Source organism: Hylobates moloch, unplaced genomic scaffold (assembly GCF_009828535.3).
Source record: "Hylobates moloch isolate HMO894 unplaced genomic scaffold, HMol_V3 SCAFFOLD_2, whole genome shotgun sequence".
In the NCBI taxonomy this organism is placed as follows: Eukaryota; Metazoa; Chordata; class Mammalia; order Primates; family Hylobatidae; genus Hylobates; species Hylobates moloch.
This window is the reverse complement of record NW_026652277.1, coordinates 130,426,051-130,438,693: the sequence shown is the minus strand read 5'-3', so window position 1 is coordinate 130,438,693 and position 12,643 is coordinate 130,426,051. Positions and strand designations below refer to the sequence as shown.

Genomic DNA, 12,643 nt, shown 5'->3' with positions numbered 1-12,643 from the left:
TAAACTCACAGAGTTGCAAATTAGAATGGTGGCCCCCGGGGTGGGCGAGAGAGAGGAATGGAAAGTTTGGTGAATGGGTGCCATTTCCATTTTCAAAGATAAAACTGTTCTGGAGATGACGGCGGTGATGGTTGCTAAACAATGTGAATGTACTTAATGTCATTCAACTGTCAACTGAAAAATAGTGGAAATTGTCAATGTTTATACTGGCCATTCTAGATGAAATCATATATATTTACAATTTTTAGTGTTGATACGTGGTATATTTTCCCATAATAAAAGATGAAAATGAAAGCAGTTGGATCTTTAAAAAGAAAAGGAAGAAGTGAAGGATACACACAAGCTTCCTTCTGATTACAGGAAGAGCCCCAAAGCTTCTATGGACACTCCCTTTTCTCTTCTTCCTGCATTCTTATGAGGAAATCTTTAGAGATTGGGGAGCTTGGGCGACTTTGGCTAATGAGGAGCTCTGTGCCTTGAGCCCCCCAGGCCATAGAATAGTCAATACTCAGTCTGTGCCTCCAGCCCTGCAGTGTGAGGTTCCAGTCCTGTGGGCTCCACACCCATCACCTGTATCAGGAGGCTCATGTCTCACCCTGTCTTCTTGCCAGCCTTGAGGACAGAGTCTGAGCCTCCATCGTGCACCACGCAGGGAGGACCGTGGACCTGTTCTCCGCGGTCATGGCCCGGCAGAGGGGAAGGGCAGTTCAGTGAGTGCTGAGGGACGGTCGGGAGCCTTGCTTTGTTTCCTCATCCTCGGGACAAACAGGACAGTGCGGTGGGCAGATGGGAGGAGACCAAGGTGCAACCTGTCAGCTCAGCAGACTGTGGAGTTTCTGTTCTTGCTTGTGGTGGGGGGGTCTCAGAAATCTTATTCAAAATGTTGCCTTCCTCCCCCACTGGTTGGCCTTTTCATAGACACCTCACCCATGATAGCAGGGAATGAGTCCCTCTAAACTATTCCCTAAGAACAACAAAGATGATGAAGGTGATGGTGAGGATAAAGAGGATGAAGACAGACACCAGGGCATCATGAACCCTCACTGAGGGCTTCCCAAAGGCCAGGCTCTGAGCTCTGTGCTCTATGCAGCTTGTTTCATTTCATCTGCGTAGTCTCCCAGTTATGAGTGCACATTTCATGATGATTTTACAGACTAGAGAAGGAGCAACGCATTTTCATAGGACTTGTACCAGGTCACGAAGTCAAAAGGGGTGAAGTCCAATTTGGACCAGGCAGTCTAAGTGCGGACACATGGCATTTGGCCAGTCCTCTCCCTGCATCCAACCTGCCCTCTCAAATCCTTGTCACTCAGGCCGATGCCCCTGCTCACTGTGCCCTTCCTTTTGGGGGTTCCTTGTAGACCACAGCTAGACCAGTGGGTGCCACAATCACTGTGTCAAGTAGAGAAAGGGCAGCTGAGATCACATCAAAGGTTCCAGAAAGAATGGGCACAGGATCATTCGGGACACATCTCTCCCTTGCCCCGTTCCTGGCTTTCCTTATAGCTCTCGACTTCCTCAAAGGAGTCATCAATTCGGAGTTTGGCTTCCATTCCTATTGAGGAAGCTGGAAACCATTTCAAGAAATGCTCCTCAGATGTGCCTGTGGTTAAGACCTCTGAGCTCTGCTTACAAGTTTTGGAAGCTGGGCGCGGTGGCTCACGCCTGTAATCCCAGCACTTTGGGAGGCTGAGGCAGGCGAATCACAAGGTCAGGTGTTCGAGACCAGCCTGGACAACATGGGGAAACCCCGTCTCTACTAAAAATAGAAAAAAATGAGCCGGGCATAGTGGCGGGCACCTGTCATCTCAGCTACTCGGCAGGCTGAGGCAGGAGAATAGCTTGAACCTGGGATGCGGAGGTTGCAGTGAGCCGAGATCACTCCACTGCACTCCAGCCTGGGCAACAGAATGAGACTCCGTCTCAAAAAAGCAAAAACAAAAACAAAACCAAAACCACAACTTTTTGAGAGTTGGAAGACCATGAAGTAGAGTACCCGGGACTTACGAGTCTGGCCATGAATTTGGAATACCACCCTTTCGACTTCTCTGTATGGCAAGGGGTGAGATGTCCATCCTCTGAGACTCAGCACTCTCATCTGAGCTGATTTCTAGTTGATCCAATGGAAGCGAGCAATGATGAAACCGATGGTGGATGCCCGCTGCGTGATCTCTCTGTGACGGATGCATAAAGTCAAGTCAAAGTGAATCTTCGATACATTCGTTAATATTTTAAGCTTCAACTCCATACAATTCAACGGAAATATCCCCTGACCTGAAGTTCTGCTTTCCCTGCATTCCAGACAGGACATTTTCTTTTGTCCTTATCTCAGTAAGTACTGAGTATTGTGAGAGGAGCAAGTGAGTCTCTTTTGTTTCTGATTCCCCAGAGCCTATATCTTGCTTGGCACAGAAGAGACAGCAAAAGTCAAAATCTATGTTAATTCTTGAATTGACACTTCCTTGGTTCACAAAAATTGGCTGTCATCGGTGTGACTTCAACTTACTTGATTCTTTTTGATTTTGTTTTTTGAGACGGAGTTTTGCTCGTGTTGCCCAGGCTGGAATGCAGTGATGTGATCTCGGCTCACCGTAGCCTCTCCCTCCCAGGTTCAAGCCATTCTCCTGCCTCAGCCTCCCTAGTAGCTGGGGCTACAGGCACGCGCCGCCATACCGGGAGAAGTTTTTGTATTTTTAGTAGAGGCCGGGTTCACCATGTTGGCCAGGATGGTCTTGATCTCCTGACCCCGTGATCTGCCCTCCTCGGCCTCCCAAAGTGCTGGGATTACAGGCATGAGCCACCGCGTCCGGCCGAACTTTCTGATGAAAACTCTAAGTCCACCTAAGCTAAGGACAGGAGTTATAGCTTACGTGAATTTTCAAAGAAGACCCACCGATTTGAGGAAGCAATTACTCTCTTGAAGAAGAAAAGTCAGAAAACGGAATGATGAAATCACTAGGACCTAACCGGCATGTGGAACTATTTTCTGCTTATTAACTATCAACTTTCATTTCATTTCCACATGACATGGTCTCAGCTCCTGTTGCCCAGGCTGGAGTGCAATGGCTCAATCTCGGCTCACCGCAACCTCCGCCTCCCACGTTCAAGCAATTCTCCTGCCACAGCCTCCCGAGTAGCTGAGATTACAGGCATGCACCACTACGCCCAGCTAATTTTGTATTTTTAGTAGAGACGGGGTTTCCCCATGTTGAGGCTGGTCTCGAACTCCTGACCTCAGGTGATCCGCCCGCCTCAGCCTCCCAAAGTGCTGGGATTATAGACGTGAGCCACTGTGCCCGGCCCGGTCTCAGCTGTTATACAGTGTTTATAAATGTTCTAAATCAAGGGAATTTGTATCAATCTAGTAGAATAAAATAAACTATTTGAGTTCTTAACTTCCTTTAATTAGCATAACCTTTTTCTTCAAGTGAAGAGAATGGTTTCATGACGTATTTCTCTTCGGACAAGATAGGCTGTATTTTCTAGCAGTTACGCATTTGTTGTATACGATGATCTGGTTCTTGGAACATTCTTTAATCTAGTGTCTCTAAGGCAGGTGTGTACAGCAAGAAGTGAATAACACAGAAATCAATGATGAAAGCATTAGAAGACAATTGAGTTTGTCAGAACTGCAAAATATTGCTGAGTGTGGATTGCTCTGAAATCTGAAAACAATACTTGTGAATTGCTTCTATCCAAAATGCAGACACAATGCCGGTGTTGGTTTACTTGTTTCCCATTTTTCAACCCCCTTTTCTAGGCAAAAGGTGTCGAAACCATGCAGACCCACAGAATCTAACAGATGTCTCTAGATGCCTCTTCCTAGAACTCTCAGGGGATCCAGAAGTGCAGCCGATCCTCACCGGGCTCTTCCTGTCCATGTGCCTGGTCACGGTCCTGGGGAACCTGCTCATCATCCTGGCCATCAGCCCTGACTCCCACCTCCACACCCCCATGTACTTCTTCCTCTCCAACCTGTCCTTGCCTGACATCCACCACGGTCCCCAAGATGATTGTGGACATCCAATCTCACAGCAGAGTCATCTCCTAGGCAGGCTGCCTGACTCAGATGTCTCTCTTTGCCATTTTTGGAGGCATGGAAGAGAGACACGCTCCTGAGTGTGATGGCCTATGACTGGTTTGTAGCCATCTCTCACCCTCTATATCATTCAGCCATCATGAACCCGTGTTTCTGTGGCTTCCTGGTTTTGTTGTCTTTTTTTTTTTTTTCTTTTCAGTCTTCTAGACTCCCAGCTGCACAACTTGATTGCCTTGCTAATGACCTGCTTCAAGGATGCGGAAATTCCTAATTTCTTCTGTGACCCTTCTAAACTCCCCCATCTTGCATGTTGTGACACCTTCACCAATAACATAATCATGTATTTCCCTGCTGCCGTATTTGGGTTCCTTCCCATCTCGGGGACCCTTTTCTCTTACTATAAAATTGTTTCCTCCGTTCTGAGGGTTTCTTCGTCAGGTGGGAAGTAGAAAGCCTTCTCCACCTGTGGGTCTCACCTGTCAGTTGTTTGCTGAGTTTATGGAAGAGGCGTTGGAGGGTACCCCAGTTCAGATGTGTCATCTTCCCCCAGAAAGGGTGCAGTGGCCTCAGTGATGTACACGGTGGTCACCCCCGTGCTGAACCCCTTCGTCGACAGCCTGAGAAACAGGGATATTAAAGGTGTCCTGCGGCGGCCACACGGCAGCACGGTCTGATCTCAATATCTTTTTATCTGTTCCATTCCTTTTGTAGTGTGGGTTAAAAAAGGCAGTAAGGTCAAAAAAGAATGATAACACAGGGTGAACACCCACTGTGACATTAGGAGTAATACCTCCCTAGGATATAAAAAATACTGTCACAGATTATACACACAAGGGGTACACCCACTGTGATATTAGAAGCAATATCTCCCTATAATATGAAGAAAAAGATCACAAGGTGTGCACACCATGTGATCTTAGGAGTAATCTTTACCATGGATATTACGACTAACGTCAAGGGTGTACACACACGGGGTATGCGCACTGTGATATCAGAAGTTATATCTCCCTAGGATATCACGAATCATATCACAGGGTAGACACTCTGTGTGTACATCCACTGTGATATTTGAAGTCATATCTCTCTATGACATTATAAATAATATCAGAGGGTGCACACCCCTGTGACATATTAGGAGTAACACCCTTCTAGGGTATTACAGATAACGTCACAAGGTGAACACCTTCTGTGACATTTTGTACACCCTTTGTGACATTGAAAGAAACATCCCCCTAGGATATTACGAAGAATGACACAGGCGGTGTACACACATTGTGAAATTAGTAGTGAACTCCCGCAAGGATATTACGAACCTTATGACAGGGTCTGCACGCCCTGTGACATTAGTAGTGACGTTTTCCCAGAATATTACGAAGAATATTAAAGGGTGTACAGGAACTGCGACTTACGACTAACATTTCCAGAGAATATTACATGTAATATCACTGTGTGTACACCCCGTGTGACATTAGGAGTAACTTCCCACAAAACTATAATGAAATATTTCACAAGGTGTACACCCTCTGTGACATTAAAAGTAATATTTCCGCAGAATGTGACGATAATATCACAGAGTGTACACCCTCTGTGATATGAGGAGTGGCATCTTCTAAGGATAATACGAGGGATTTCACAAGGTGTAGAAACCCTGTGACATAAGGGGTGACATCCCCCTAGCATATGATGAATAATATTAAAGGGAACATAGCCCGTGTGGCAATCAAAGTAACTTCCCCTTAGGAGACTGAGAATAACACCCCACGGTGTACACACATTATGATATTCTTATTATTGTCCCGCTAGGATATTGTGAATAATATCACAGTGTGCAGAGTCCTGTGACATGAGGATGAACATTCCCCTACATTGCGGATATAGCAGGGTGTGTACCCCCTGTGACTTTAGTAGTGGCATCTTCCCAGAATACGGAAAATAATGTCCCAGGGTGTCAACCAAGTGTGGCAGTAGAGAAAACATCCTAGGAGTAAAGGATTAACAGGGCGCCACCCTCGATGGGGGAGTAATATCACCCCCCTCTCCCCCCCTGGATATTACGAGCAACATCGCAGAGGGGCGAGGGCGTCCCCCGGTACTAAGAGCCAGCAGGGGAGAGGGGCTGGCTCTTACTCCCCGTATCGCGGGGGGCGCCTCGCCCTCCTACGATGGGGGTCCCAACAGCCAGCGGGGGAGAGGGGCTGGCTCTTACTCCGCGTATCGCAGGAGGTGTCTACAGCCCCTGCGATCTTGGGAGTAATATCATCCTCTCCCCTGAATAGAAGAAACAATATCACAGGAGGATGAACACCCCCTGCGATATTGGAAGTAACATCATTTTCTCCCCCTAGGGATATTCGGAACAATATCAGAGTGGGTGTGTACAGCCCCTGCGACATTGCCGCCACTATCTTCCTCTCCCTCCCAGGATAGAAGGAACAATGTCACAAGGGGGGTGTACACCCCCTGCGATATTCGGGGTATTATCTTCCTCTCCCCCGCTGCCTAATAGGAACAATGTCACAGAAGGGGTGAACACCCCCTGCTATATTGGGAGTGATAGCATCCTCTCCGTCCCTGGATATCAGGAACAATATCCCTAGGGAGTGTACACCTCCTGCAATATTCAGACTAATATCATCCTCTCGCCCCCGGATATTAGGATCAATATCACAGGGGTGGTGTGCACCCCCGGCGCAACTGGATGAAATATCGTCCTCTCCACCTTTGGATGTTAGGGACAGTATCACGGGGGAGGTCTCCGCCCCCTGCGATATTGGGAGTCCTATCATCTGCTCCCAACCAGGATATTAGGAACAAGATGACCGTAGGGATGGACACCCACTGCGATATTTTCAATAATGTCATCCTCTACCCCCTGGCTATTAGGAGTAACAACATAGAGGGGTGTACACTTTCTGCGATATTGGGAGTCATATCCTCTCCTCCACGGATAACGGGAACAGTTTTATTAATTATTAATATTAATAAATATAACAACAATTAATAGTAATCATCGATATTAATAATTAATAATAATTATTAATAATTACAGTAGAGACAGTAAAACTTAATGTGGATTAAAAATATTAATGATTACTCTTAATAATTAATAGCAATATCGCTATTAATAATAAAATAATGATATCAGTAATTAATGTTACTGAAATCAATCATAAGTGATGTTGGTAATAAAACAATGATTAATATTAAGATTAATAACTAATATTATTTAAAATGACATTAATAGTAATAATTAATTTTAATCATGCATAATCCTCTCTTTAAAATAATCATTAATGATTAATAAGGTTACAGCATTAATTAATATTACCATTGATAATTATTAATGAGACTGATGTTTAATAATTCATAATATTATTACTCCTAATACTGCAGGGGGTGTACACCTACCTGTGATATTGTTCCTAATATCCAGGGATGGAGAGCATGATATTAGTTTTAATATCGCAATAGGTGTACACTCACCTTGTGACACTGAATCCTAATATCCAGCGGGTAGAGTACCACATGACTGCCAACATAGCAATGAATGTACAGCCACCCGGTGATATTGCTCCAAACATTCACGGAAGAAGCGTATGATGTTACTCCCAATATCGCAGGGAGTGTACACCCCTTCTGTGATATTGTTCCTAGTATCCCGAGGGGGAGAGGATGATAATAATTCCAGCATCGCAGGCTGTGTTCACCCACCCTGTGATATTGTTATTAATATCCTGAAAGGGAGACGATGATGTTACTCCCCATAATAGATAGATATTACTCCCCATAATCGAGCAGGAGGTGTACACCCACCCTGTGATATTCCTCCTAATATTCAGAGGCCAAGAGATTGATATTACTCCCAATATCGCAAGAAGTGTACAACCCCATGTGTGATGGTCCTTAATAATATTCCAAGGCGGAGGGGGTGATATGACTACATATATAGCAGAAAGTGTACACCCGCCAGGGATATGGTTCCCATGATCCTGGACGGAAGGGGCTGATATTACTTTAAATATCACAGACGGTGGACACGCCCCCACTGATATTGTTTCTAACTGCAACGTGGGAGAGGACGACATCACACCCAATATCGCAGGGAGTAGAAAAACCCCTGTGATACTGTTCTTAATATTCAGGGAGGAAGAGCATCATATTACTCCCAATACAGACGGGTGTACATCCTCTGTACACCGCGGGTGTATACCCGTCTGTGCAATAGTTCATAATTTCCAGAGGGAGAGATGATATTATTGACAATATGGTAAACAGATTGTGAGTCCACCGCGGGTCCTAAGAGCCAGAGGGGCCGAGGGGCTGGCTCTTACGCCCCGCCTCGCCCCCCTGCGATGAGGGTTCTAAGAGCCATCCTCTCACCTAGGCCTCCCAAGTCACTGAGACCACAACCATGCACCATCACACCCAGTAACAGGTAATTCTCGATGGCATACTTTGAGCTAAGCACATACAAGAAGTATGATTCTGACAATCTTCCACATATCTCAGTAGCTTTAACATCTCTCTTCCACTCATGGTAGGAACTTCCACTAGGAGTAATTATAGAAAATGGCCTTGCTCTGCGTGCTATCTGTCAAATGGCACCTCCAGAAATCTCTCTAGGGCCCCCACAGGCACTGTATTACCTGGACTTTCATGCTCTCAGTGATCTGTCTGATCTCCTCCTCTAGCCCTAAACTTCGCTCACATTGCTTTGTTCTTACCTCAGAGCTTTTAGCGCTGATTGTTCCCTCTGCTAAAGGACTACTTTACAGCTTTTTAAAGAGATGATCCCTCTTATTATTAATGGTTTCAATCAAATGTCAGTCTCCTTAGAGAAGCCTTCCTTAATCACTCTTTTTGAAGTAGCCCCTCTCTGTCCCCTTACTTGGCTTTATTTTATTTTTAATATTACTCTCTGAAATAATACTACCTATTTAATTTTTAGTGTCTGTCTCCTCCACTAGAATGTAGTTCCATGAGACCTTTTTCTGTTTTGTTTTTCCCCTGCCAGCGTTATTCTTAGCATATAAAAAGCAATAAATATGTGTTGAATCAATACTTGAATGAATGAATGAATGGATAGGTTCTGCCTTCCACCTACTCAAAATCCAGAACCTATTTGTTCACTTTTGATCATTGCAATTGCATACATTGCTTAAGGATAAATATTTTTTCTCTGTCTGAATTTTTTGGATTTGTATAAAGGCAGCATAGCACAGTGGTTTATAGCATTCACTCTGGGGTTGGCATACTTGGGTTAAATTTCACATCAATCAGTTGGTAGCTGTGATGTAACTTTATCTTTCTTGCTCAGTTTTCTAACAGTTATATCCATCTCAGGAGATTTTTCTGAGAATTAAATGAGAAAATATATTTAACTCACTTAAGGTTGGCACAACAGCAACTCTGGATATTTAATATTGCTATTAATATTAATATTATCATTATTGAATATTTCAGTTTTTCTGTCTCCTATCCTCAGTAATGGCTGCTACTTTGATTCCCCTGCTTATCTCATGCCCCACAATCAATACAGCTGTCTTGTCCACCCAGGATCATACAGTGCTAGCCTCCTGCCAATACCCCAGCCATCTACCCTCAGTCTGGGAGAGGAGATTGAAAATCTCCTCATTGAACCTTGATTAATCCTATGAAGTGGGTATCACCACTACATCCATATTCTCCTTAGAAAAGTTAAACCAAGTGGTATTAGAGAAGTTAAACCAATCTCCCAAGGTCACACAGCTTATAAGTATCTGAGCTGTGATTGAAATATGGTCTTGCAACTTAATTACACTTTCCTTTTAAGTGAATCTTTTTGACTATATTATCCTGTTCCTTAAGTATCACCAGTACTGAATACACTACCTTAATGCTTACTGCTGCACTGGTCACATAAGCCTGCAAATATTTTTTTCTGAGTACAGTGATCCACGTTAAACAGTGTTGCTATTCAAAGGAAAAAGAAAGTAGGATTTTACAAGAATTTGCCTATTTAAAATAGAAATGATTTTTTATAAGGGCCAAACTTTAGAAAGGCAGGTCTTTGACCAACTTAATACAAATTTATAGAATTAATTGGATATGTCAAAACATGGCTGCCATTAAATGCCCATTACTCCAACCTTTCAAGAAACTGACCTTTTTTCTAACCTTTTTTTGGAAAAAAGAAGGGTTAATAAATAAATAGAAATAAATAAATAGAATAAGACCACAAATATGCAATTTGAGCTTTTCATTTATACCATCTTTAGAGTAGACCTACATTTTTTCAAATGTTTTTCTTTTATGCAAATACATTTAAAGTTCTTACAATTTTTAATAGTATCATTATGTAAAAATGAAGTGCAATAGTTACATTCTGCAACTGAACACCTCTATTCTAACCATCTTTTTGTATTGTGACAGTTCCTAAGATTTTCTGAAGAAAGAGCTTTTGTGCTAATCAGAGAAAAAGCTCAACCTTAAGTTTCCTATGAAAACTTAGGGAGATGGAACTCATTTTGCATTGTAAGAATTTCTCAAATTCTTTAAACTATGTCCCAGAATAATTGCCTACAGGTAAATTACTGCAAGCCTGGCCTGTTTTCCAATGGTTCTCATTATCAAACTGCAGATGTATTTCCATAGAAATTATGTGCTTCTCTAGGAGAATAAAAATCATATCTAAAAAGAAATTAGTTATCATTATTAAAATACTGAAAACACTGAAGTTACCAATACCAGAAATGATGAATTAGAGATGTTACAAGATTTCATAAAATGTGAACCCTTCATTTTCTAACCCTTTGTGTCACTAAAACATGCAAAGTAGGTTCTGTCATTTTTGGAGGAACAAAGTGGAGAATAATATGAGTAGATCAAGTAAATTATCCCTGCTTTTTCATGTTCTCTTCACTGCTCCACTAAAGTCTTGAAAAACATCATACAAACACCCTACTATTTTCTTTTCTATAGCTCTTCTCATTCTCAAAATAAAGTACAAATGATTATTGGTTTTTGTATCAGTTATCTATTGCCACAGTAATGCTATGTAACAAAACACTCCAAATTTCATGGCCTTTAAACAACAGCAATTTATTTTACTCATCGGTCTCAGGTCAGCAATTGAGGCTGTGGTCAGCTGGGAGCTGCTTCTAGTCTGGCCTGGGCTTGCCCCTGCAGCTTAGGTCAACTATGGCTTAGAGCTGGGATAGAGTGACCTCGACTGTGACAACTGAATTCTGTTCTCTATGTGACTGTACTCTGCACATCTTCTTTTCCAGCAGGTTAGCCTGAGGATATTCTCCATGTAGAACTCTATATATGTTCTCATGGCAATTTCAGAAATGGAAGAAAGAGAAAAGCTAAAGTAGGCAAGAAAGTGCACACCTCCTAAAAATTCAGTGGTGTAAAATAACAGCTATACATTATTTTTTATGAGTTTATAAGACTGCTGGGTAGTTATGCCAATCTTTGCTGTGCTTGTTCTTGAGTGTTTAGTCAGCTATAGAATGGGTAGTATGGCTTTAGGTGAAAGACCCGAGCTGTGTTCCATGTGATTCATCTTTGGGAAAGGTGACCCAGGCATGATTTTGTTGTGGTCATAGAGGAAAAAACAAAGGTAAAAACGTGTAAGGACCTTTTTCCAGCCTTTGCTTGCATCACATTTTCTAACATCTCATTAGTCAAAGCAAGTCACACAGTTGAGTCTAGAGTCAAGAGGTGTGGCAGAATACCCCACCCATAATGAGCTGGGTAAAGAATTGTGGTCATCAATATAAAGTATCTACTGTAGTTTACAAACATTTGTAAGATGTTTTGCCATAATGTTAACAAAGAAGTGCTCATGCTGTAATATTTTTGCCTCATCAAATTTAAAAGTATTAACATAGTACAAAGTATATTCTTCGACCTATTGGAGTTAAACTAGAAACGAATAAAGATATGTGGAAAATCCCCAAATATTTGGAAACTAAATAACATAATTTGAAAAACTCCACAGATCAATATGAAGTCATAAGGGAAATCGAAATATCTATTGAGTTTAAGAAAAATGAAAACACAACATATCAAAACTTGTTAAATTCGGCTAAAGCAATACTTAGGGGAAATTTTATTGCATTTAATATTTATACTAGCAAAGAAGAAAGATCTAATCAATGTTCTAATCTCCTACCTTAAGAAACTACAAAGACAAGAGCAAATTAAATACAAAGTAAATAGAAGAAGACAATAAAATGAGAATAATGAAATTACAGATAATAAATGTAAACAAAAGTGAGTTAATTGAAAATATTAATGTTATAAGCCTCTAGCCAGACTCATTGGGAAAAAGAGAAGAACAAATGGTCAATATCAGAAAGTCTTCATAGATGCAAAATCTTCAATAAAATCTTATCAAATTAAACCCAGAGATATATAAAGAGTATAATATCTCATGATTAAGTGAGATTTTTCCTGAAATGCAAGATTGGTTCAAAATTTAAAAATCAACCAATGTGTTTCATCATATAGACTTTTTAATAGACTTAAAAAGAAGATCATGTAATCATTGCAAAAGATGAAGGAACCCTTTTGATAAAATGTAATATCCATTTAGTATAAAAAGCAAATTAGAAA

At 42.0% G+C, this 12,643-nt stretch overlaps 1 pseudogene; it reads left to right on the top strand.

The window, feature by feature from the left end:
- The first annotated feature begins 681 nt into the window (after positions 1-681).
- On the top strand, positions 682-6,293 carry LOC116475779 (olfactory receptor 7E24-like; annotated as a pseudogene).
- The last annotated feature ends 6,350 nt before the right edge of the window (positions 6,294-12,643 follow it).